General features: G+C 44.3%; 1 long non-coding RNA gene across 1 annotated transcript; it reads right to left on the reverse strand.

The window, feature by feature from the left end:
- Positions 1 to 9,755: 9,755 nt before the first annotated feature.
- On the reverse strand, positions 9,756 to 20,608 carry LOC115462744. Its single transcript, XR_003940947.1, has 3 exons — positions 20,528 to 20,608; positions 18,737 to 18,742; positions 9,756 to 9,766 (listed from the first exon to the last, which is right to left on the reverse strand). It is a non-coding gene; the product is annotated as an uncharacterized LOC115462744 (long non-coding RNA).
- Between the last annotated feature and the right edge of the window lie 4,582 nt (positions 20,609 to 25,190).

Genomic DNA, 25,190 nt, shown 5'->3' on the forward strand with positions numbered 1-25,190 from the left:
AAGTTAGATGCTAAGATTCACACTGTGTCAATTCTCTAAAAGGTTGCTAAGCACTTAGCATGGATTCCCATGCCCAATTTTGGGTATGTCGACTCCAAAGTATTCTATAACATCGTGCCTAATTTCTGGGAAAACCGCTGACCCACACATTCCCCTCCCATGGCCAGGCCCCTTTTGAGTTGCACGCTATGATATTGTAAGCATGCATGTATTAACTCCTAGTCAGGGGCGGACTGACCATTCGGGCAACAGGGCAGTGCCTGAGGGCCCAGGGGGCCCAGAGGTTCTGCCCGGATGCCCGCCACACACTACAGCCCTCCCCGATCCTACATTTATAGGCATACTGCTGATAATCTAGTGGCCTCTGCGGGGGGGGGGGGGGGGGGGGGGACAAAATATGACCACTAGACCACCAGGGCCCTTCAGGTAGGATGTCGGCTGTGGTTGTGGGGGGGGGGGGTAGCAGCATGGCGGTAGAGGGGTGTCAGGCAGAGGCCAGGTGGGGGGCCCAGACCTCCCTCAGTACGCCCCTGCTGATAGTTGCTGCTAATTAAGTGCCAATTAACTCCAATAATCAATTATTAGTCCTAATTGGCTAATTAGTTTACGCTCATATCTGGGGTCCTTGCATAGATTTGAGCACCCAACTTTGAGCAACTTATATAGAATCTAGGGAAGAGCCTTTTGTAAAATACATATAGGTTTGCAGGAAATACATGTGTGTTCCCCTACACATGCAGCAGGAGCACCCATTTCATAAAGCCAGCTTCACTCAGGGCTTTACCCATGTATGCGTTGTAGCGCTATAGAAATGATTAGTAGTAGTAGTAATAGTAATCATCAGTTTTGCCACTTACTTGTGCAAGTGCTGGATTTTACTAAACTACATAATAGAGAAGCCATTCGACCAGCTGAACTTTAATTGTTAGATTTATCAGGTGTTTTTAAACATTGCAGAGTTAAGCATAATTGCCCTCTCAATCACTCCTCCAAAGCCCTGGTTCAAATGAGCAGTTCGCTGACAATTATGCATGACTTTGAAGGAATGATTAAGGAGGCAGCTGTTAACTATGTGCTGTTTAAAAACACCTGAAAAATCTAAAAATGAGAGTTTTGGAGCTCTGCTCCTCAATTAGCTCCTCTCGTACATGTAATTTAGTAAAATTCAGCAAGTGGCAATATTGGCACCCACAGGTGTAAGTACCAGCTGTTTAACCAAGCATTTGAGAATGGTATTTAAATATTCACTCTGGGCTTGGCTTTGTTTGGCAGGGAGGGCAGAAAAGTTCAAAAAAATTGCAAAATTCAACGCAAGAGCTGTTTTGATTTTGTTGTTTTATCTATGTTGTAATATCATAAGTACATAAGTAATGCCACACTGGGAAAAGACCAAGGGTCCATCGAGCTCAGCATCCTGTCCACGACAGCGGCCAATCCAGGCCAAGGGCACCTGGCAAGCTTCCCAAACGTACAAACATTCTATACATGTTATAACAAACATTCTATACATCATTATAACATGTGTATCTATGATTAGTTATTAGTACACTCTGTTAAGTTTTCAATGCTAACTCACTTTTATGTATTCATTTAATTTTATTGAGTATATAAAAATATAAGAACTAAACACATGGACAGTTTAATAGTAAAGCAACTACTGATGCTGAACATGGAATGGAATTTTAGAAAGAACATCCAACTCAGAACATGGACCCCCAAGTCTGTACTGTCAGATATAGATATCTGTTTCTCATGTATTATCTGTCAACATACAACCTAAAATACATGAAAAATGGACATCCGTGTGCTGGTGACATCCAGCATGAACATCCATTTTACAAAGAGACGTCCAAAGTTTGAATAGGGCAAAACAAGGAACATGGATGTCTGTGTGGCAGCCTAGGAACATCCATATTATAAAATGGCCACACAATGGCGCAGTTATCTTATCGAACAATTGCGATTAGAGCAGCTAAGCGTTCAGGATTTCAACAGCTCTAAAGGATGGACATTCCAAGCTACATGGAAACCATTCTGGCTCACATTACCGCACAAAGCCTGAAGCAAACTCTTGAACATATAACTCTAAAGTTTCTTGATGTACCAGGAAAGGGTATTTAGACTGATCTTACCAGGGGCTGACTGACCATTTGGACAACTGGGCAGTGCCCGAGGGCCCAGAGGCTCTAGGGGGCTCAGAGGCTCTGCCCAGTTGCTTGGATGCCCAGTGCGTGGCTGGTGATCTAGTGGCCTCAGCGTGGGGGAGCATGTTCTTTCCCGCTCGGCTAGCTGGGCTGCCGCTATCCCCCCCCCCCCCCCAGCCCGGCACCACCATATTTAAAAAATGGTGCCCGATGCTCCCTACGGAAGTCTCGCGAGACTGTCGAGACATGTGAGACTACCATGGGAAGTCTCAGTCGCCATTTTGAAAACATGGTGGCACCAACAGGCGGGGGAATAGCGACAGCCCAACAAGCCAGGCAGAAAAGAACATTCCCTCCCCCCCCCCCCCCCGCAGAGGCCACCAGACTACCAGGACCCCTCAGGTATGACCGGGGTAGCGGAGGCGGCAGCTATGGCTGCAGTGGCAGGGGGTTGTCGGGCAGTGGCCATGCAGGAGGCACAGACCACCTTCAGTGCCCAGGGGCCCAGACCACCCTCAGTCTACCCTGGCTCTTACATAATAATGTGTGTGCATACTAAATGGAGATGGGGGTGGGAAGGTTGGGGGAGGGGTATGTTGGATTTTTCTTAACCAAAACATGCTTTGACTTTGTTTATGGCAATGTTATAAATAACATCACTTTAATAAAAAAAGAGTTAAACACATAAAATGGCCACACAGATAGCCTTGTGGAGGAATAGCCAGCCAAATAAAGCAGCCAGCTTAAACCACAGCAGAGAATCCGAGGCTATTGGTTCAAAATCCACTATAGGTCTTTGTTATTTATTTTCTTTTCTTTTTTTTTTTTTTCTTTTTTATAACTGTGAGCCCTCCATGGACAGAAAGATACCTACTATGACTTCTCTTACTCCCCCTAGTGGATAACTGCACTGTACTTTCTGTAGCCTGGATGTGCCAAGTAACAGGTCTAAATACAGACACTCATTTTTTTTGTACCTAGACGTCCCCTCCCATTCTGAAATCAGAGCTGGATGTTCATATTTTGACCCTTCCCTAATCCCACCTAAAATATGCCCAGACCATGACCCCTTGCCATGAGGATGCCCTGCAGTTTTAGATCCATATCCTGGTTTTATAAAATCAGGATTTGGACATTCATGCAATATGGATGTCTAAATGCTGGTTTTCAGACATCCAAAACACAAACAGAGCTTCTAAAATAACCACCTAGATTCTAACCTGCTTTGATGTCTGTGATGAAAGACAAGTAATCAGGTTTTATAAACCGAAAAAATCCACTTGTCCAAAAGGTGTCACCAGTGGCGTGCCAAGGGGGGGGGGCGGTGGGGGCGGTCCGCCCCGGGTGCAAGCCGCTGGGGGGTGCCGCAGCGCGTGCCTGCTGCGAGAGTTTGCTAACTTCTCTCGTTCGCTGCAGCTCCCTCTGCCCCGGAACAGGTTACTTCCTGTTCCGGGGCAGAGGGAGCTGCAGCAAATGAGCAAAGTTAGTAAACTCGCAGCAGGCGCGCGCTGTGGCACCCACCTCCCAGCGGCATGCCCCCAGGGGGGCTCTTTCACGGGGGGGGTGTCTTTCACCGGGGGGGTCCGCGCTGCATCTGGGGGGGGCGCTGCACCCGGGGGCGGGGCACCGCCCCTGGTGTCCGCCCCTTTAGGAATGCCACTGGGTGTCACTGCCTTGAGCGAAAATGTCGGCAAGTTGTTTTGCTCCTATTTTTTTGGTTGAAAAGTGTATGTGTATTGTTATATCATGATCTGCACATATGCTCAGCACATTTCTTTTCAATAATATTTCTCAATACATTTGCATCCTAGGAAATTTCCCCAGTACTCAGCTCGTGGATGTCACAAATAGGATTGTGACCCCTTGGGCCATAGCCAGAACCCAACAGAAGACAGGCATCAAGGCAAGGTGATTCAAGACAGGAGCTGAAGCAATGCAGGAACCAGGCAGGAACTGAGACAAGGCAAGAACTGATGCAAGGCTGGAACCAAGGAGTACCAGGCAAGGCAGAACAAGGCTTGACTGAAGACATGGCTGGACAAAGCTTGAGAGAAGACAAGGCAGGCTAAGGCTAGACACAATAAGGCAGGACAAGGCTAGACACGACATGGCGGACAAGGCTAAAATTGGACCCAGATGAGGCAAGCAGGGCAAACAGGGCTAGAACTGGATCCAGAGAAGGCAAGACAGGACAAGGGAAACTAGGCTAGAACTGAATCCAGACAAGGCAAGCAAAGGGCATGGCAAGAACTGAGTCCAGACAAGACAGGCACAGGGACAGACAAGGCAAGGCTGGACAAGGCAAGAACTAGAACCAGGCCAGACAGAGCCAGGCAAGGTAAATAGAACACAACTAGAACCAGGCTGGACAAACTGGACAAGGCAGACAGGGCTAGAACTGGAACCATACAATGCAGAACAAGGCAATAACTGGAACCAGATAGGGCAAGCAAGGCAGAAACTCAGAATGGAGAAGACAAGACAGGCAGAACAAGGACTGGAACTCAGAGACAAGGCAGGACTAGAGCTTGGCAGGAACCCGGAGACAAGGCAGGACCGGTGGTCATCTGGTCAGTTTGGGCACCTTTTTGAGGCTTGATCGTGAAAAAAAATGGACCAAGTAAAGTCGGCCAAGTGCTCGTCAGGGACGCCCTTCTTTTTTCCATTATCGGCCGAGGACTCCCATCTGTTAAGCACACCCCAGTCCCGCCTTCGCTATGCCTCCGACACGCCCCCGGAAACTTTGGTCATCCCCGCGACGGAAAGCAGTTGAGGGCACCCAAAATCGGCTTTCGATTATGCCAATTTGGGCGACCCTGAGAGAAGGACGCCCATCTCCCGATTTGTGTCAGAAGATGGGCGCCCTTCTCTTTCGAAAATAAGCCTGATAGTGAATGAATGTGGATGAATACTGACTAGTATGTAATTCCAGTAGGTACAAATATTTTTAACTATGTCAGTAACGGATACAGTAAACATTGTTCAGTTAGCTAGATATCTGCATACAGTTACTGTATATAAAATTGAACAAGGTAGAGTGAGATGGTGCATCTCAAAAGGTACACACAAATTCAGCACAGAAGAATGCAACATAAATAATAAAGTGTACATGCAATGTAATAAAAAGACTGATGTGTTTGATTCATCTGAGGTGGAGTCAATATCTAAGATGAGTTTAAACATAGCAACCAAACAGTTTAAAGTCACCATATTTATTGATTCCCCCCTTGCAGTTCAACATGTAAGGGCAGTCAAAACTGACAGGCTGCAATTCGCAGACAGGTACGATCTGCTGAATTTCTGCACTGCACCCCCTGTTCTGTTCATTAAACATTAAACAACCAGTGACGAGATCCAGTGCATATTATCTGACACTAGAAGTTCATTTGAGCTCATATCTGAGGTGTTCAACTAAAACAAGAACAAAAAAAAATCTTTTCAAAAAATTACTTGTATATGTTCATCTAGTTGTCAATTCTGTTTTACTCAAAGCAATAGTATCCATGGATGGGGGCTCTAAAACCAGGATAATTGGCCTTGTCTTTGACCTGGAGAATCTAACATCAGGCACAAGGTTCGGCAATTATCTTGCGGTAGAGTCTGCCATACTGGGGACTGTCACTTAATAATTCACCGGTGACAGGGTACTCTCTTGCAATTAATGCCCTGTCTGAAGTAACCAATCACCTATTGACCATACCTTTAATCCAGAAGGGACTTTAAAGCTTTACTAGGAAACAACTTTTACATAATTAAGGTGGCAATTCAAACAAGCGGAATCATTGAAATCCCCATGATCATTTCTGATTTTCATGTAACCGCTGAGAAAACAGCAGTGTTCAAAGTTCTGGGAAGTTCATATTGTCATTGTAGCATCTTTCTCCTTAATCACGCTAAAGAAAACAAACAACTTCTGAGCAAACCCTTTCTGACACAGTCCAGGGGTACATGAATTCAGCAGAAACAGCTGAAGAGAAAATTCAAGCAAAGAGATTTTTTAAACCATGGTTGCAGCCATAATATAACAAAATACTATACTATAATTGCACAGCAACAATATAATATCCCATGAATGTTTAAATGTTTCACACTGTGTTGTAATTGCACAACAACACAGAACTCCCAAATCGTTTAAATGTAAGCCACATTGAACCGAAACTTGCTTTTGGATAATTGTGGGATACAAGAAAGAAAGAAAGAAAAAGTATATACAGTATCTTTTGACTACAGCAAAAAATAAAACACAGTAAGAACTAGAATTATAACCACAAGAGGATGCAAGAGAGCCAAGGAAACTCCAGTTTGAGAATACATGCATTCGTACGTTCACAATGGCTTCTTTCTATAGCTGCTATTCAAATACTATCCTGAAAGGGAAAAAAGTGGGAAAGGCCGAGGTAGCTCAGATGACTTAAGTGAAGAGCAGACAAATTTGAATGATTCCAAGTTACCAGAATCAATGGCTAAGAATTTTAAAAACAGGTTATGAAACAGAAATCAAAAGGCATTTGGGGGGAATTTTATAAAGATATTTTAAGGCATAAGTGGCCTGTTATAAAATTCTAACAAAATGTGAATGTGCACACATTAAATTCTATATGAAAAACACTCCATAAATATGCCACCCACTAAATTTTATATCAGAAGGAAAAAGCAATTGTAGTTTGTATTAAAGCAACTAAAGGGGGAAGTTATCAATCTGCATTACAGCTCTAACACACATTATTTGCCCCTTAACATGTGTTAAAAGGCACTAACACAAGTTAAATTACAGTAATACAGTATTAGTGAAGTCACTGAGGGGTAAAAAGCAATGAGATGTAAAGCATACAAATGCATATATGTCACAAAAAAGGATTATTGGAGAGTGTAAATACAAAAATGCTGACTTCACAGAACTGACTTAAAGTGGATCCACTTTAAGTCAGTTCTGTGAAGTCAGCATTTTTGTATTACACAATTTGAAATATAAGGGGTTTTTTTGGAGCCCGTGAAGACACAACAGCCCGTGGATTTTCCTCCTCCCACATTACTCGTAACGTTTTCTGGGGTGGATGGTTGCGCTTTTTCCCCTTTCCTTAAATGAAATCATGTAATTTAACAAATTGTTTAAATGCACTTCACAGAACAATAGTCATCTACATAAAAATACTTTGTGCAAGCATGTGAGAGATATTTTTGAGTTCATAAAGCATGCAAATGCATACAAAACACCTCATTACTATTGAAATTCTATACCTTCCTAGAAGCATCAGGCTGGCCAAGGCTCTCAGGCCACATCTTAAACAGGCCACCCAAGGTTACATCGTTCTGCTCCCCCACATCACACATTGCCTTCCTGAATATAATCCTCCCCCCCATAGAGAATGTCCCTTCCAATGCCCTCCCTAAGTCTGGTGCTCCCAAAGTCCATGCCCACCAAATGAACCCCCCCCCCTACCCAAGCAGAGGCCCCACAAAGCTCCCTCTGATATCACTTCCCCCAACCAGAAATAACCCTCTAATGGGAAGACACCCCCCAGAAGGCTCCCACCCCCACTTCCATCCACTAGTAGTCCCCCCATCCAACCAGGCCTACCTTGACCATTCCCTGGAGTCTAGTGGGATTCAGACAGGAGTGATCCCCAGTTGCTATGGCTCTTGATGTTCCTGAGATCAAAATGGCACCAGCAACCCCTAGCAATAGTCTGGTGGTACTATTGCTAGGGGTCAGAGTTCCATTTAAGAGCCAACCCTGCCCCGCCGCCGCCACTGCCAGGTACCTTTGCTGGGTCCCCAACCCCCGCCAGCCGAAGTCCTCTTCAGCGCCGGTCTCCAGCACGTTCATTGATCTGTTTCTGTCAGGAGTCAAGACTCACAGAAACAGATCAGTGAACACGCCGGAGACCGGCACTGAAGAGGACTTCGGCTCGCATACTGGTTGGGGACCCCTGCCAGCAAAGGTACCTGGCAGCGGTGGCAGCGGGAGGGGGGGTTGAAAGTGGCAGGGGAGGGGCGGCGGTGGGGAGGTTGAAAGTAGAGGGGGCCAGGGCTAAATCTGTGAGGGCCCATGCCCCCATGGCCCTACCTAGCTACGCCCCTGGTTATTCTATCACAAAGGCTTACCAATCCTGGTGTCTCTACTTATACAGGACACCTTCTTTTTGAATCATTTAGGGGCCCTTTTACTAAGCCACGTAAGGGCCTATGCGCACCCAACGCACGTCAATTCTGAGTTACCACATGGCTACGCACGCCAGAGAATATTTTTATTTTCTGGCGCGCAGGCGGTAATCAGCATTTGAATGTGCGTTGACTTACCTCTAAGTCAATGGCTGGCGGTAAGGTCTCAGACCCAAAATGGACACGCAACAATTCTCATTTTGCCGAACATCCATTTTCAGCCCCCCAAAAAGGCATTTTTTACAGGTGCACTGAAAAATGATTCTGCGCGTGGCTAAAACACACGTCTACACTACCGCAGGCCATTTTTCAGTGTACCTTAGTAAAAGGACCCCCTAATGTGGAGCTGGCTAGCCCGATATCAATAACAGTTGTTTGAATCAGAAACTGATTTACCCAATATCAATCTTGGTTTGGATTCTGATCAACATAAAAATGCTACAGTTTAAATGAAATGGTGCCATTCTATTTTTACATTTCAACTTTTGAATTTTAATACATCTAACTGAAAAATCCATTTCTGTTCACACTATAAAAACTGTGCTTCTGATCACCATCTTGTGATCCTATAGGTATATGGCTGAGCCCAAAGCAGCGCAGTGACTGAAATTCATGATTCTTGTCAATGCAATGTGCCATTAGCAGAGCCTCCTCTAGTCATGTTTTCAAATCGTTCTGATTTTCATTCACACATACACTAAAAATTCTTACTTTACCTGAATGTACACTGCTTCAACAGTTTTCAGGCTTACAGGCAGGGTATAAGAAATTAAATTGAAGAAATGATTGGATGGAATTGAGCACTTAGGAGACCTTTTACTAATCTGTATTAAGAAACTAATGTGGGGTTTTCAGTGTGTTAGATAGTAGCACTGTGATACAAAGGGAGCCTTTGCATTTAAAATCCAGTGTTATCTACCTAATACAGAAATGTGCAGGATCTGGGCATGACATGGATGGGTAGAGGTGTGGCTGGCTGTGACAGCTAGTGCATGAGTTAGTACCAGGGGCGTAGCCAGACTTCGGCGGGAGGGGGGTCCAGAGCCCGAGGTGAGGAGACACATTTTAGCCCCCACCACTACCACAACCAACGTTGACCCCCCCTGCCGATGACCCTCTCGACCCCCCTCCCGCCGCCAACCCTCCCCCGCCACCGCCGTCGCCTACCTTTGCTGGCGGGGGACCCTAACCCCCACCAGCCGAGGTCCTCTTTTTCCTTCGTTGTGTTTCTGAGTCTGACGTCCTGCACGTTGTATGTGCAGGACGTCAGACTCAGAAACAGAACGAAGGAAGAAGAGGACCTCGGCTGGCGGGGGTTGGGGTCCCCCGCCAGCAAAGATAGGCGATGGCGGGTTGGCGGCAGGAGGGGGGTTGAGAGGGTCATTGGCAGTGGGGTCCAAGGCCAAATCTACGGGGGCCCAGGCCCCCATGGCCCCACATAGCTACACCACAGGTTAGTACTGCTTGTAGATGTAATGACTGCCAATAGCACTATTGAACTTACCGCCACCTCCACAGAAAACAATAAGTGCAGCTGTGTTACTGACAGGCTGGTATTGCAGCATACTGTTAGGGTAGGTGCTGCAGTGCATGCTCCCTCCTTCTGCACCCAGTTCTCCTGATCACCCAGCCACACATGCAAACCTCCGACAGCACCCGATCCCATCTCCACACCCCCCAATGTCACTCACAAGACTCCCTACAGCTCCCTATCGTCAACTCCATCTCCCCACACCCCCCGATGTCACTCACTAGTCCCCTTGTAGACCCCAATGTCATTCAATTGCCCCCTTTCACCCCAATGTCACTCATTGTTCCCCCTGCAGACCTCAGTACCAGCTCCAAGTCCCCCCCACCTCCCTTGATGACAATCACAAGACTCCACACAACCCCCAGCCCCCTGCTGCACACTAACCCCACCCCTCCTGTAAAATCTTACCCTTGCCAGCAAAACGCCGTGCCTCTTACGCCTGCCATTGAAACATAGTGCTTTTGCAGCCTTTTGTCCTTTTATGGGTAAGTGTATACTCACTCAAGCAAGTGCAAGCATTCTATATATTTATCCTTCCCAACTACACCCCAGGAACATCTGTGTGCAGATCATGTAAAAAAAACCAGCATGTTCACCTACTTCTTACGTGTGTATACTCTCACATAATCTTATAAAAGTCTTTCCCTATGAAAAACATGCCTTACATGCAGAAAATGCTTTACAAAGTACTCCTAAAGTGGGGTAATTTTATAACAGGGTATCCTTAGCCTCTCAAAATTGGCTACTTAAAGTGATACCTGTTCTAAGACATGAGTGCATGTGTGTGCTGGCAGGATTTATTTATGTGGATTTTGCTCACACCTTTTTCAGTAGTAGCTTAAAGTGAGTTACATTCAGCTGCACTGGACATTTTTCTGTCCCAGGAAGGCTCACAATCTAAGTTTGTACTTGAGGTAATGGAGTGTTAGGTGACTTGCCTGAGATCACAAGGAACAGAAGTGGAATTTGAACTGGCCACCTCTGGATTTCAAGACAGCTGCTCTAACCACTAGGTTACCCCTCCAGATCCTCTGCTACTACTACTATTACTACTATTTGACATTTATAGCAAGTTGATATTCCCAAATATCAGTCCAGCCCCTGCTCTACTCTTTTTCCCTCTCATGGAACAGTTAGTGTTGCCTATGTGTATATTGATGAGTTCTAGGTCTCTACCATATCTCCTCTCATCCCCCCCCCCCCCCCCCCAGTCTCTTTCTCTCTCCCACACACACACCAGCCTTCACCCAGTCTCTCTCTCCTACAGTGGTGGAAATAAGTATTTGATCCCTTGCTGATTTTGTAAGTTTGCCCACTGACAAAGACATGAGCAGCCCATAATTGAAGGGTAGGTTATTGGTAACAGTGAGAGATAGCACATCACAAATTAAATCCGGAAAATCACATTGTGGAAAGTATATGAATTTATTTGCATTCTGCAGAGGGAAATAAGTATTTGATCCCCCACCAACCAGTAAGAGATCTGGCCCCTACAGACCAGGTAGATGCTCCAAATCAACTCGTTACCTGCATGACAGACAGCTGTCGGCAATGGTCACCTGTATGAAAGACACCTGTCCACAGACTCAGTGAATCAGTCAGACTCTAACCTCTACAAAATGGCCAAGAGCAAGGAGCTGTCTAAGGATGTCAGGGACAAGATCATACACCTGCACAAGGCTGGAATGGGCTACAAAACCATCAGTAAGACGCTGGGCGAGAAGGAGACAACTGTTGGTGCCATAGTAAGAAAATGGAAGAAGTACAAAATGACTGTCAATCGACAAAGATCTGGGGCTCCATGCAAAATCTCACCTCGTGGGGTATCCTTGATCATGAGGAAGGTTAGAAATCAGCCTACAACTACAAGGGGGGAACTTGTCAATGATCTCAAGGCAGCTGGGACCACTGTCACCACGAAAACCATTGGTAACACATTACGACATAACGGATTGCAATCCTGCAGTGCCCGCAAGGTCCCCCTGCTCCGGAAGGCACATGTGACGGCCCGTCTGAAGTTTGCCAGTGAACACCTGGATGATGCCGAGAGTGATTGGGAGAAGGTGCTGTGGTCAGATGAGACAAAAATTGAGCTCTTTGGCATGAACTCAACTCGCCGTGTTTGGAGGAAGAGAAATGCTGCCTATGACCCAAAGAACACCGTCCCCACTGTCAAGCATGGAGGTGGAAATGTTATGTTTTGGGGGTGTTTCTCTGCTAAGGGCACAGGACTACTTCACCGCATCAATGGGAGAATGGATGGGGCCATGTACCGTACAATTCTGAGTGACAACCTCCTTCCCTCCGCCAGGGCCTTAAAAATGGGTCGTGGCTGGGTCTTCCAGCACGACAATGACCCAAAACATACAGCCAAGGCAACAAAGGAGTGGCTCAGGAAGAAGCACATTAGGGTCATGGAGTGGCCTAGCCAGTCACCAGACCTTAATCCCATTGAAAACTTATGGAGGGAGCTGAAGCTGCGAGTTGCCAAGCGACAGCCCAGAACTCTTAATGATTTAGAGATGATCTGCAAAGAGGAGTGGACCAAAATTCCTCCTGACATGTGTGCAAATCTCATCATCAACTACAGAAGACGTCTGACCGCTGTGCTTGCCAACAAGGGTTTTGCCACCAAGTATTAGGTCTTGTTTGCCAGAGGGATTAAATACTTATTTCCCTCTGCAGAATGCAAATAAATTCATATACTTTCCACAATGTGATTTTCCGGATTTAATTTGTGATGTGCTATCTCTCACTGTTACCAATAACCTACCCTTCAATTATGGGCTGCTCATGTCTTTGTCAGTGGGCAAACTTACAAAATCAGCAAGGGATCAAATACTTATTTCCACCACTGTATATGCCATCTACCCAATATTCAGCGCTATTTAATCAGCCAGGAACACACTAATATTCAGTGTGAGATAGTCAGTTATCTTGACTGAATATTAACACTTAGTGGCTAGCCCAAACATTTAAAGTGACAGTGCATTCGGCAGTGTCCAAACCGGGCTCTGTGGATGATGCCACCCACAAATGAGAATATTATTCTTGCTTGTCCTTGGAGAAGCACATATTACATAGTACGTAGTACACAGGTGTACACATAGGTGATGCGTGGGCACAGCATGGGCCGGACTCACATTTATGCACATAACTTATAGAATACTACAAGTTATACAGGTATCTTCGGCAATTAGGTGTGATAACTTATACAAGCCCTATGACTAGCATAAGTGCTCACACCTAAATTATATGTGCTTATTTTTGCTGTTATGCTAATATTCTATAAAGGAAAACAAACACCTACATTCTTTTATTATACAATAGAATCCTACCAGGTGCCCTCTAGACAGAAGTTAGCATACCTGTGTTTAAAAATGGTTTGGACAAGTTTCTGGAGGAAAAGTCCATAGTCTGTTATTGAGATGGATATGAGGGAAGCCACTGCTTGCCCTGGGATTGGTAGCATTGAATGTGGCTACTAATTGGGTTTCTGCCAGGTACTTGTGACCTGGATTGGCCACTGCTGGAAGCAGGATACTGGGCTAGATGGACCATTGGTCTGACCCAGCATGGCTATCCTTATGTTCTTATAGGTGGACAGTTACAGAATTACATCTTGTATGCTTAGGAATTGCTATCCCTTCTTCCTATTGACGCCAAATGGACTCAGAGAAAGAATGATGGCCCATTGGTCTGAATGAGTTTGGTACTTCCTATATGCTTAAACATAAACATTGTTTTATTGTGATTACTATCATGTACTTTGCCTTGAGTAATCTGGAAAGGGGATTTATGAAAGAATGCCCTGATATTTGTTTTACTGCATGATCGGATCTGTTTGTCTTGTGTTCTTTGCTTTCTACACATTAGTCTTCTTGTGTATTTTATAAACTGCAATAAATGCAAGAGAGGAAGACTTCAAAAATATTTACCACATTGACACAGACAGAACTGATATATGCTATGGTAATATGCCATAAAATCAGATGGGGGTTTTACAACATGTTGTAGGCTGTGATATGTGTTGAGATTTGTCTTCATATCAGATTTTAAATGTATTCATTGACAACAGTGTAACTAGCATGATTCTGTACGTCCAGTGCTTGTCCATGGTAAATATGACCTCTCCCCCTTAAAAAAAAAAAAACAGTTCTGGCTATTGCCATTGCTTTGGAGGTAGTGATTCAGAGGAATGGGAACAGATCATCGTTCACTCTGAAAAAGCTATTAGAGCAAAATGGACAAATTAAATAGCAGCAAATCACTCGAACCTGATGGTATTTACATCAAAGTTCTGAAGGAACTCAAATATGAAATTGTAGCTGTACTAATGCTATAGTGTAACCTACCATTAAAATGTGCCACTGTTTCTGGGAACTGGAAGGAAGTCAATGTTAGTCAATCTACTGACCAATAAGCCTGACATCAGTGCTGGGCAAAATGGTACAAACTACTTTTTAAATCAGGATTACAGGGCATATAGATAAATGTGACTTAATAGAGAAGCACCAGCAGGTGCATAGCTAAGGAAGGTATAAATAAGCATGTGGAAAATATTGAGATGGTCAATACAATGTATACAGTGGGGGAAATAAGTATTTGATCCCTTGCTGATTTTGTAAGTTTGCCCACTGACAAAGACATGAGCAGCCCATAATTGAAGGGTAGGTTATTGGTAACAGTGAGAGATAGCACATCACAAATTAAATCCGGAAAATCACATTGTGGAAAGTATATGAATTTATTTGCATTCTGCAGAGGGAAATAAGTATTTGATCCCCCACCAACCAGTAAGAGATCTGGCCCCTACAGACCAGGTAGATGCTCCAAATCAACTCGTTACCTGCATGACAGACAGCTGTCGGCAATGGTCACCTGTATGAAAGACACCTGTCCACAGACTCAGTGAATCAGTCAGACTCTAACCTCTACAAAATGGCCAAGAGCAAGGAGCTGTCTAAGGATGTCAGGGACAAGATCATACACCTGCACAAGGCTGGAATGGGCTACAAAACCATCAGTAAGACGCTGGGCGAGAAGGAGACAACTGTTGGTGCCATAGTAAGAAAATGGAAGAAGTACAAAATGACTGTCAATCGACAAAGATCTGGGGCTCCACGCAAAATCTCACCTCGTGGGGTATCCTTGATCATGAGGAAGGTTAGAAATCAGCCTACAACTACAAGGGGGGAACTTGTCAATGATCTCAAGGCAGCTGGGACCACTGTCACCACGAAAACCATTGGTAACACATTACGACATAACGGATTGCAATCCTGCAGTGCCCGCAAGGTCCCCCTGCTCCGGAAGGCACATGTGACGGCCCGTCTGAAGTTTGCCAGTGAACACCTGGATGATGCCGAGAGTGATTGGGAGAAGGTGCTGTGGTCAGATGAGACAAAAATTGAGCTCTTTGGCATGAACTCAACTCGCCGTGTTTGGAGGAAGAGAAATGCTGCCTATGACCCAAAGAACACCATCCCCACTGTCAAGCATGGAGGTGGAAATGTTATGTTTTGGGGGTGTTTCTCTGCTAAGGGCACAGGACTACTTCACCGCATCAATGGGAGAATGGATGGGGCCATGTACCGTACAATTCTGAGTGACAACCTCCTTCCCTCCGCCAGGGCCTTAAAAATGGGTCGTGGCTGGGTCTTCCAGCACGACAATGACCCAAAACATACAGCCAAGGCAACAAAGGAGTGGCTCAGGAAGAAGCACATTAGGGTCATGGAGTGGCCTAGCCAGTCACCAGACCTTAATCCCATTGAAAACTTATGGAGGGAGCTGAAGCTGCGAGTTGCCAAGCGACAGCCCAGAACTCTTAATGATTTAGAGATGATCTGCAAAGAGGAGTGGACCAAAATTCCTCCTGACATGTGTGCAAACCTCATCATCAACTACAGAAGACGTCTGACCGCTGTGCTTGCCAACAAGGGTTTTGCCACCAAGTATTAGGTCTTGTTTGCCAGAGGGATCAAATACTTATTTCCCTCTGCAGAATGCAAATAAATTCATATACTTTCCACAATGTGATTTTCCGGATTTAATTTGTGATGTGCTATCTCTCACTGTTACCAATAACCTACCCTTCAATTATGGGCTGCTCATGTCTTTGTCAGTGGGCAAACTTACAAAATCAGCAAGGGATCAAATACTTATTTCCCCCACTGTATTTGGTTTTACAGAAGGCATTTGATAAAGTTTCTCATAAGAGACTTCACTTAAAGTTAAAAAGTCATAGGATAGGAAGCAGTGTTCTCTTGAACTTGTTACAGGAGGGAACAAAGGGATCAGTTTAGTAAAGTTGTGTCTATACAATAATTGCATTTCAGTGTGGTTGTTTTGTAAATGAAACAAGTCTTCAGACTTCAGATGGAGCATATTAAAGATCAGGTTATGGGGCCCAGAAATAGGGTTAGCAGATGGCACCAGGTCAAATGGGATAGACTGAGCTTTGCAACATTGCTTCTAAGAGCTTAGGGCCCCTTTTACCAAGCTGCGGCAAAAGGGGGCCTGCGCTGGCATCGGTGCGTGTTTTCCACACATGCCAAGGCCCCCTTTTACCACAGCGGGTAAAAGGGAAGTCTCTCTTTTCTGCAGGTAACAGCCTTGTGGCAAGTAAAGGACTTGCCGTGCGACCATTTCAGGGGGGAGCCCGCCACCCACTGAGGTGGCGGTAAGGGCTCCCACGCTAACCCAGCGGTAACCGGGCAGCGCACGGTACTGCCCCAATACCGCCAGGTACACTCCGGTGCTACAAAAATAAATATACTACAAAAGTAAATATATTTTTCTAGCAACAGATATGACGGTGTGCTAGGGGTGGGTAGTACCACCGGGCTGCTGCGGTAGCCCAGCGGTACTTCCTGCTTAGCGAGCGGTAAGCCCACATTGGGCTTACTGCCACTTAGTAAAAGGGGTCCTTAGTTTTCTAAGAAAGGCAAGAGGGTTATACTAGGAATAGCTTACCTTCTTCTTATCGTCTGGTAAACCCACCTAGGAAAGTATTAGAAAGCTTCCAAGATGCAGCAAAGGAAGTCACCATGAGCATGTCTGAAAAATTTAGTGGAATTAACTTTTTCATTAAAAAGTTATATGATTCCTCAAAAGGCATAATACAATTTATGCCCATTCCAAAACATTTCAGCATGACTGGAATGCTGATTTGACTGGCAATAAATACCCAAGAAAAAGAAGAGAATTCTAAATTCACATGATTCATTGTCTGAAGTTTTTGGTATGTACTTTAAATATATATCATATGTGAGGGCCTGAAACCTAGCCAACCAGTTTGCTTGATCACGTGCATAAAAAAAAATAGATTTTTCCAATTAGGTTTTAATTTTCCTTATGGTGATATTCCTTTCGTGCAGCAATAGTCACATTCAAGGCATCATCTTATTTCTATCTGCATTCGATTTTGCCTTCATAAAAAATAAAAAGGAAATAATAGTGGAGAAAATTGTTCTAGGCTGGAGGACTAACCTACTAGTTAAAGCAACAGACTAAAATCCTGGAAATGACTGCAACCAAATGAAGCTGGCCACAGGAATGGGCAAGGAATCACACTAAGGAAAAAGGCAAAAGACTTTATTGACAGACCCAAAATGGAGCATGTTTCAGCAAGTTAGCCTGCATCATGGGTCTACAAAAATATATGATGTTCCCTGTGGCCTTGGCCAAGTCACTTCATTGTTCATTGTCTCAGGTACAAACTTAAAGTCTAGATTTATTAAAGTGCACCACCAGTGTGTAGGCACTACTAGAGACAGGTAATCACTTGGGGGGGTGTCTTTTAAAAAGGCACGTTAGCATTTTTAGTGTGCGCTAATGATTTGTGTGCGCTAAACACTAGAGACACCCATAGGAATATATGGGCATCTCTAGCATTTAGCACATGTTTATTTTTAGCGCATGCTAAAAATGCTAGCGCAGCTTTGTAAAAAGACCTCTTAGATAGCAATTACACTGGACAGTTTGGCTAGGAATAATGGGAAGGTGAGAGTTCACTGCGGCGCACTAGGTTGCTGTGGCGAACAGTTTGTGAACTGCTAGATTGGACCCTTCCGTTTGTAAACTGGATGTTCATGCTGGACTTAGCCAGCAGCACTTGGATGTTTGTTTCTCACGTAGTTTAGAACATGTTGTTTGTCAACAGATCCTATTCTAAAATACATTAGAAATTCACAGGGCTCTACTGATATTTATAGCAAAGGGCTTCACTTATAAAAGTCTTCCTCCCATTCGGTTTCTATGGGAATAAGCCTCCATTGCATGCAGTTTCTGTGGATATCCTGAAAACCTGATTGGCTGATGGTTCCCCATATGTAATATATATATTTATTATGGATATCCTGAGAACCAGATATATTAGGTGTGTCTTGAGTCCTGGGCTGAGAACTACAGGTCTAAACTAATAAATAATATTTCCCACCTAAATACTCTAATGAACTTTCTATCTATAGAAGATAGACAGTAGCACACATAGGTCGGTCGATTTGTATGCTTTCAGGAAGTAAAATAAAGCTTTCCTCTCTCTGTTTTTTAAATGCAAAACATTGTTTGACATTCTCATAATTTTGTTAAATTCAAAATAATATTTTAAGTGATTTTATGTGCTCAGAAATCTTGAACAAAAACAGCATTACTTTACTGTCGGCTGTGAGCGCAAGATACACCACTGGATCTGCAAAGTGTGGAAAAATCAGCTGGATGGTTATAATGAATGGCCTGCAACACCATTCAGCAGAATATATTCTTGATGAGAACTGGAAAGCATTGCTAGAGAAAAGTCACTTCATTGGCTCCTTATCTGTTTCTGCATACAGTTCAAACTCCTCTTATTGACTTACAAGTGCATTCAATCTGCAGTTCCTCAGTACCTCTCCACTCTTCTCTCTCCCTACACTTTTCCCCAGAACTGGTTCACTGGCTAAATTTCTCTTATCTGCACCCTTCTCCTCCACTGCTAACTCCAGACTCCGTTCCTTTTATCTTGCTGCACCATGTGCCTGGAATAGACTTCCTGAGCCCGTACGTCAAGCTCCATCTCTGGCAGTCTTCAAATCTAGGCTAAAAGCCCACCTTTTTGATGCTGCTTTAACTCCTAACCCTTACTCACTTGTTCAGCACCCATTTTTATCATTCCCACCTTAGTTATTTCCTTATTTGTCCTGTTTGTCTGTCCTAGTTAGATTGTAAGCTCTTTCGAGCAGGGACTGGCTGTTCATGTCCAATGTACAGCACTGCATATGTCTAGTAGTGCTATAGAAATGATAAGCAGCAGTAGTAGTAGTAAAAGACATTTGAGGCTTGATTCAATAAATGGCACCCAAATGTAAGTGATGGAAAGATCTGTTCTAAACTTGTATTCTATAATGGGTGCTCTGTGCCAAGTGTCCTTTATACAATAGCACGTAGCGTTGATTCCTGTGCCCAACCTTGGGCATGAGGTCTTATGCCTGCTTAAACCTGGTGTAAATCCTGGAATGCAAAATGGACACACAACCCATGAATTCTATAACACTGTGCCTAAATGTTTAGAATACCCCTGACCCACCCATGCTCAGTCCCATGACCATGCCCCCTTTTGTATGGCACATGAGACACTTTAAATGGGTACACAACGTTATAGAATAGTATGTAGGCAGATCAGTGCATAAGTCCAAATTAGTCAATGCCAATAATTGATTGTTAACACTCGTTAGCTAATTATGTTGCATACGCATCTTCCCTGCACGCCCAAATATAGGTGATCTATACAGAATCGAAGGGTTTGTGAAAAGCACACAGAACTCCCAACTTCCATGCTCCCTGCTCCTCTATCCCTGTCTGCAGCAGGGGCGTATCTGAGGTTGGGCAGTAGGGGGGGCAGGGGCTAGAGTGAGGGGGCACATTATACCCCCTCCCACCGCCGTCAACCCCCCCCCCCCCCACCGCCGTTAACACTCCCTCCCTCCCCCGCCTACCGCCGTCACCTACCCCGAGGTCCGCTTCCTCCGGCTTTTTAAAATATTGCTTCAGCTGGCGGGGGACCCATCCAACTGGAACTAAAGATGCATGCAGCTTTCACAGCGCGCTGCACGATGAGGATGAACAAGTTAAAGATCGCGGCTGGGCTGGCGGGGGGTTGGGGTCCCCCGCCAGCTGAAGCAATATTTTAAAAAGCCGGAGGAAGCGGACCTCAGGGTAGGTGACGGCGGTAGGCGAGGGAGGGAGGGTTAACGGCGGTAGGGGGGTCCGGGGCAAAATCTGCGGGGGCCCAGGCCCCTGTGGCCCCACACAGATACGCCCCTGGTCTGCAGTGCTATAAAACCTTATCTTTAACTTTCAAAAGCAAGAATACTAAGGGCCTGATATTTGAAATGGTTTAACTAGGTAGGACAGGCTCCTGCCCAGTTAAACCTCACCAAGCTGGCCATCCACCCATAGTTACCAGCACTTAAGCCTCTGATGACTACAGAAAGGCTTTTCTAATTTTATCCACCAAGCTAACTGGGCACCAGATTGAATATCGGCCAATGCCTGGTCACTTCAGGCTCCAACAACTTAGATTAAGTAATATACTTTTTGCTTATTTACAACTTAAACCTTTACAGAATTCTGCTCAGTCTGTGTTGAGGAACTAGTCCTCAATTTAACTTCACATTTTTTTTCATTTATTTGGCTGGAGGAAGGAAACTTTTATCTTCCCTTCATATTACAAAGAACTTCCTCATGTCTTGTGATCTGAGCTGGATTTATATTTACATCTAACCCTCCTCCTGGACAACAAAGAAAAGCCTACAGCAACCTGCAACAATTGGACTATCCACGGATACCAATACCAGAAACTATGAAGTGCATACCTACAATCTGTGAGTAGAAGTTTTATTTTAAATTAAATTAAATTTTATTACATTTGTACCCTGCTCTTTCCCACTCATGGCAGGCTCAATGCGGCAGGCAATGGAGGGTTAAGTGACTTGCCCAGAGTCGCAAGGAGCTGCCTGTGCCTGAAGTGGGAATTGAACTCAGTTCCCCAGGACCAAAGTCCACTACCCTAACCACTAGGCCACTCCACTACATAAGTATTGCTAAGACTCTGAATCTGCTACATTCTGTTAAAACTAAAGTCTACCATCAATCTCCTCTGTATTAAGTCTCCAAAGAAATTCACATAGAAGTGCTAAGTACAGCTATTAGTTTCTTTATTACTGGAAGCCTTTGATATCCCAGGCCTGGTCTGAATTTACAACTTTAAAAAAGCAATTGATTACTTAAAGCCTTAATCCAACATTGCAAACTAGTAAGACTGCTGATCCACAGGGGGGGCTGCAGTGCCACCCAGTGAAATTTTCCTCACTAGCATCTGACACAAAGAATGTGCCTTGGTCCGACAGACCAAGAGACATCGGGAATCTCAGTGGTGTGTGGGAGAGGAAACTATAATCCCCACCAACCAAAGAGAAGGCAAAAGTGCAAGAGGTCAAACACCTACATAACAGTACTTAAAAGATCACCTCATTGCCACACTAAAGCTTCCCACAGCACCCCCAGACCACCCTTGGGAACTATAGGACTGGTGAATTCCAGATCAACTGCAAAGAAATCCTCAGTGATCCATGATGTCATACATGAACAGCATCTTGACATCCTAGGAATAAGTGAAACCTAACTAGATGAAAGTGGGAGATTACCACTGGCTGAACTATTCCCAACAGGTTTTAATATCCAACATCAACTAAGACCAGGAAGATGGAGTGGAAGGGTAGCAGCCTTGATTCGGTATATAATCAAACTGTGCAGAATCTCCATCCACCAGCTAAAAGAATCAGAATCTCTTTTAATCTAGCTTGAAGAGGAGAAACCAATCTGGCTACTCATGGTATACCGAGCACCTCGTAACAACACATTATCTGTGCAAGAACTCCTACACCTGATTACTCAAGTGACCCTGAATTACTCTAGGATGGTGATCATGGGAAATTTCAATCTATACATTGAATCTCCTGATATCACCACAGCTGCCTTTCTGGACATGATGACAGCACTAGGATTCACACAAGTGATCAATTCTCCAATCCACGGAAAGGGTCACATACTACATCTGGTATTCTACAAAGGGGTTGACATCCCAGAATTCTGGGATAGCAGTATTGAAATAACACCCCTATCATGGTCAGACCATTTTCTAATTAAATTTTCCCTAAGTGATTACCTGAAACAAACGGCACCTCCCAGAGTTTGCAAGGAGATCAGAGACAAAACAAGCTGACTGTTGAATATTTCCTAGAGACCTTGGACTATCCACATGTGGCTGAAAAGACAACTATAGTGTCAGAACAGGTTGATATTTGGAAAGCACACTTAGCTAAGACCTTAGAGAAAATGGCACCACTAAAAAAGGTCTTATGCCCCACTCACAAACGTTCACCTTGGTTTTCTCTAGAACTTTGGATCCTTAAAAACAAAGGACGGAAACTGGAAAGGAGATGGCGGAAATCTCGCCTGGATGAAGACAGGCTAAACTGTAGGAAGCACATGACAAAGTATTGCCAAGCCTTAACAGCAACGAAAAAACAATATTTCTATCAATGCATTGCACAGGCTACCAATTCAACCAACGGCTGTTTAGTATAGTAAACAGCCTACTAGGACCCCCACAACAGAACCAGCCTGCCCAGTCAAAACTGAACTGCAATGATTTTGCTGCATACTTTGCCAACAAAATTAAAAGTCTCTACCAGGATTTACAGGCAATCCCACCCATCCTCCAATCAGTTAACAAGGAGTGCACAAACTTACCCTCTTTTGACAGAGACATATGGGCCACTTTTAACCCAATAACAGAGGAGAGCCTTGACAAAGTCCTAAGAGACCTTTGACCAGCTAACTGCTCCCTCAACCCCTGCCCATCAAAGGTAGTGCAGCAGGGAAGTATGGACCTCATATAAGGTGCCACTAAAATTGTGAACTCCTCTCTTTCTAATGGGCAACTACCAACAGCATTGAAAAGGGTAGTGGTTCACCGTTTGCTAAAGAAAAGCGACCTTGACCATGACAAACTTGAAAGTTACTGGCCAGTATCCAACATCCCATTTCTAGGGAAAACTATAGAACAAACAGTCTGTGTTCAACTCAGTGATTGGCTAGATGAGAGAAACTGGCTGGATCCATGTCAATCTGGATTCAGACCTGGTTATGGAAAAGAAACGGTCCTCGTATTCCTAATAGATGGTCTTCACAAAAACTGAGACAGGAGATTTGCTTCAGTGTTAGTACTGCTAGATTTCTCAGCAGCTTTTGACACTATGGATCATGATATCATGCTAACACGACTGGCAGAAACAGGTATCAATGGAACAGTACTTGCCTGGTTCAGTTCCTATCTATCAGACAGGCAATAATCCATAACATTTGGCAGCACCTCATCGCCACCATGGGCACTCACTTGTGGGGTACCACAAGGATCAATACTGTCACCTATTCTGTTCAATATCTACCTCAAGCCACTAGCTGAGCTGATTAGGTCAATGGACACTCAGTTCTATATCCACACAGATGATGTGCAGCTTCTCATACCCACTGTACCTGACTTACCTAGAGCCCTGAATAAACTGGTTATCTAACATCAATTCAAGAATTGGCTAAGTACAATAAACTTTGCCTGAACTCAATTAAAACCAAGCTTCTCTGGATCCCTTGCACAAGTGGATATGTACCTGACATCAAAATCTCTTTTGGGAAATACGAACTTCCCCTCAAATCACCATTCATGAACCTTGGAATACAATTAGATTCAACACTTACTCTGATTCCCCAAATCCAAGCAACCTTCAAGAACTGCTTCTACTATTTACGACAACTATGCTGCCTCTCTCCTTACATTGAGAAGGAAAATCTTATCCCAGTTGTGCATGCCATGATAACATCAAGACTGGATTACTGTAATGCACTCTACAATGGTTTGACTACAAAGGGTCTGTACCAGTTCCAATTGATTCAGTATGCTGCAGCAAGACTCATAGAAAGTCGCAAGTGACATGAGCACATCACACCATTTTTGCAAAAACTTCATTGGCTACCAGTACAATACATAGCTAATTTAAAACCCCACGTCTGATCTTCAAGGCCCTTAAAGGAAATTGCCCAGAGTACCTGGAGAACAGGATGGCCCTCTACACATCTCCCAGGAAGCTAAGGTCCTTCCAAGGGGTATCCCTAACCACATCTTCTCCAAAAGGTATTATATGAGTCTTCTCCGGAGTAGCCCCCACACTCTGGAATGCACTTCCTGCAAGGCTCTGCTTAACACAAGAGTATCTCTACTTCAGGAACCATGTGAAAGCTTGGCTCTTCAACCAGGCCTTTAATGGAAGAAGTAACTAACTTCTTAGTCTCACACACACACACAAGGAGTGACACAGGTTGCACATACTGCAGCAGGACATGTTTACCCACTCCTTCTCTAGCTGAGATAACATTTAATAATCTCTCTGACCTCATGTGCAACTTTTTTTTAATTAGTCACCTTATTTTCTAACTCTTCTTACTCTCTTACCTATCTATATGTTCCATCTTTGCTTATACCTTACGCTGTTTATTAAAATGTTCTATTACATATTGTGTTGACATTGTAAGTAGTATACTATCAGGCTTATTTTCGAAAGGGAAGGACACCCATCTTCTGACACAAATCGGGAGATGGGCGTCCTTCTCCCGAGGTCTCCCAAATCGGTATAATCGAAAGCCGATTTTTTGTGTCCTCAACTGCTTTCCGTCACGGGGACGACCAAAGTTCACGGGAGCGTGTCGGCAGTGTACCGAAGGCGGGACGGGGACGTGGTTAAGAGATGAGCATCTTCGGCCAATAATGGAAAAAAGAAGGGCGTCCCTCACGAGCATTTGGTCGACTTTACTTGGTCCATTTTTTTTCACGACCAAGCCTCAAAAAGGTGGCCAAACTGCCCAGATGACCACCGTAGAGAATCAGGGATGACCACCCCTTACTCCCTCAGTGGTCACCAAACATGTGGATTAATGGGATTAAATGATGAATATCTGCCCACCATAAAAATGCCTGGCTCATACTAGCCTGAATGGTGGTGACAGAGATGTCTGATAGATCCTATATAATAATGCCTATATGAGTGGTATAAAGAAGAATTTGAATTACACAGATGACCCCCTCATTGAAAAATAAGAGTGATACTGTTTAAATTGGACCATGTGCTAACAAACATTGTACATTACATTATATAATGGGACCTATTTACTGCTGTCTATTATGGTATAGTTTGTATTATACTGACATTTATCATATTTCTGTTGTATGATTGTTCTACATTGCTGTCAAAATGCAT

The sequence above is a fragment of the Microcaecilia unicolor genome, chromosome 2 (assembly GCF_901765095.1).
Source record: "Microcaecilia unicolor chromosome 2, aMicUni1.1, whole genome shotgun sequence".
Lineage (NCBI taxonomy): Eukaryota > Metazoa > Chordata > Amphibia > Gymnophiona > Siphonopidae > Microcaecilia > Microcaecilia unicolor.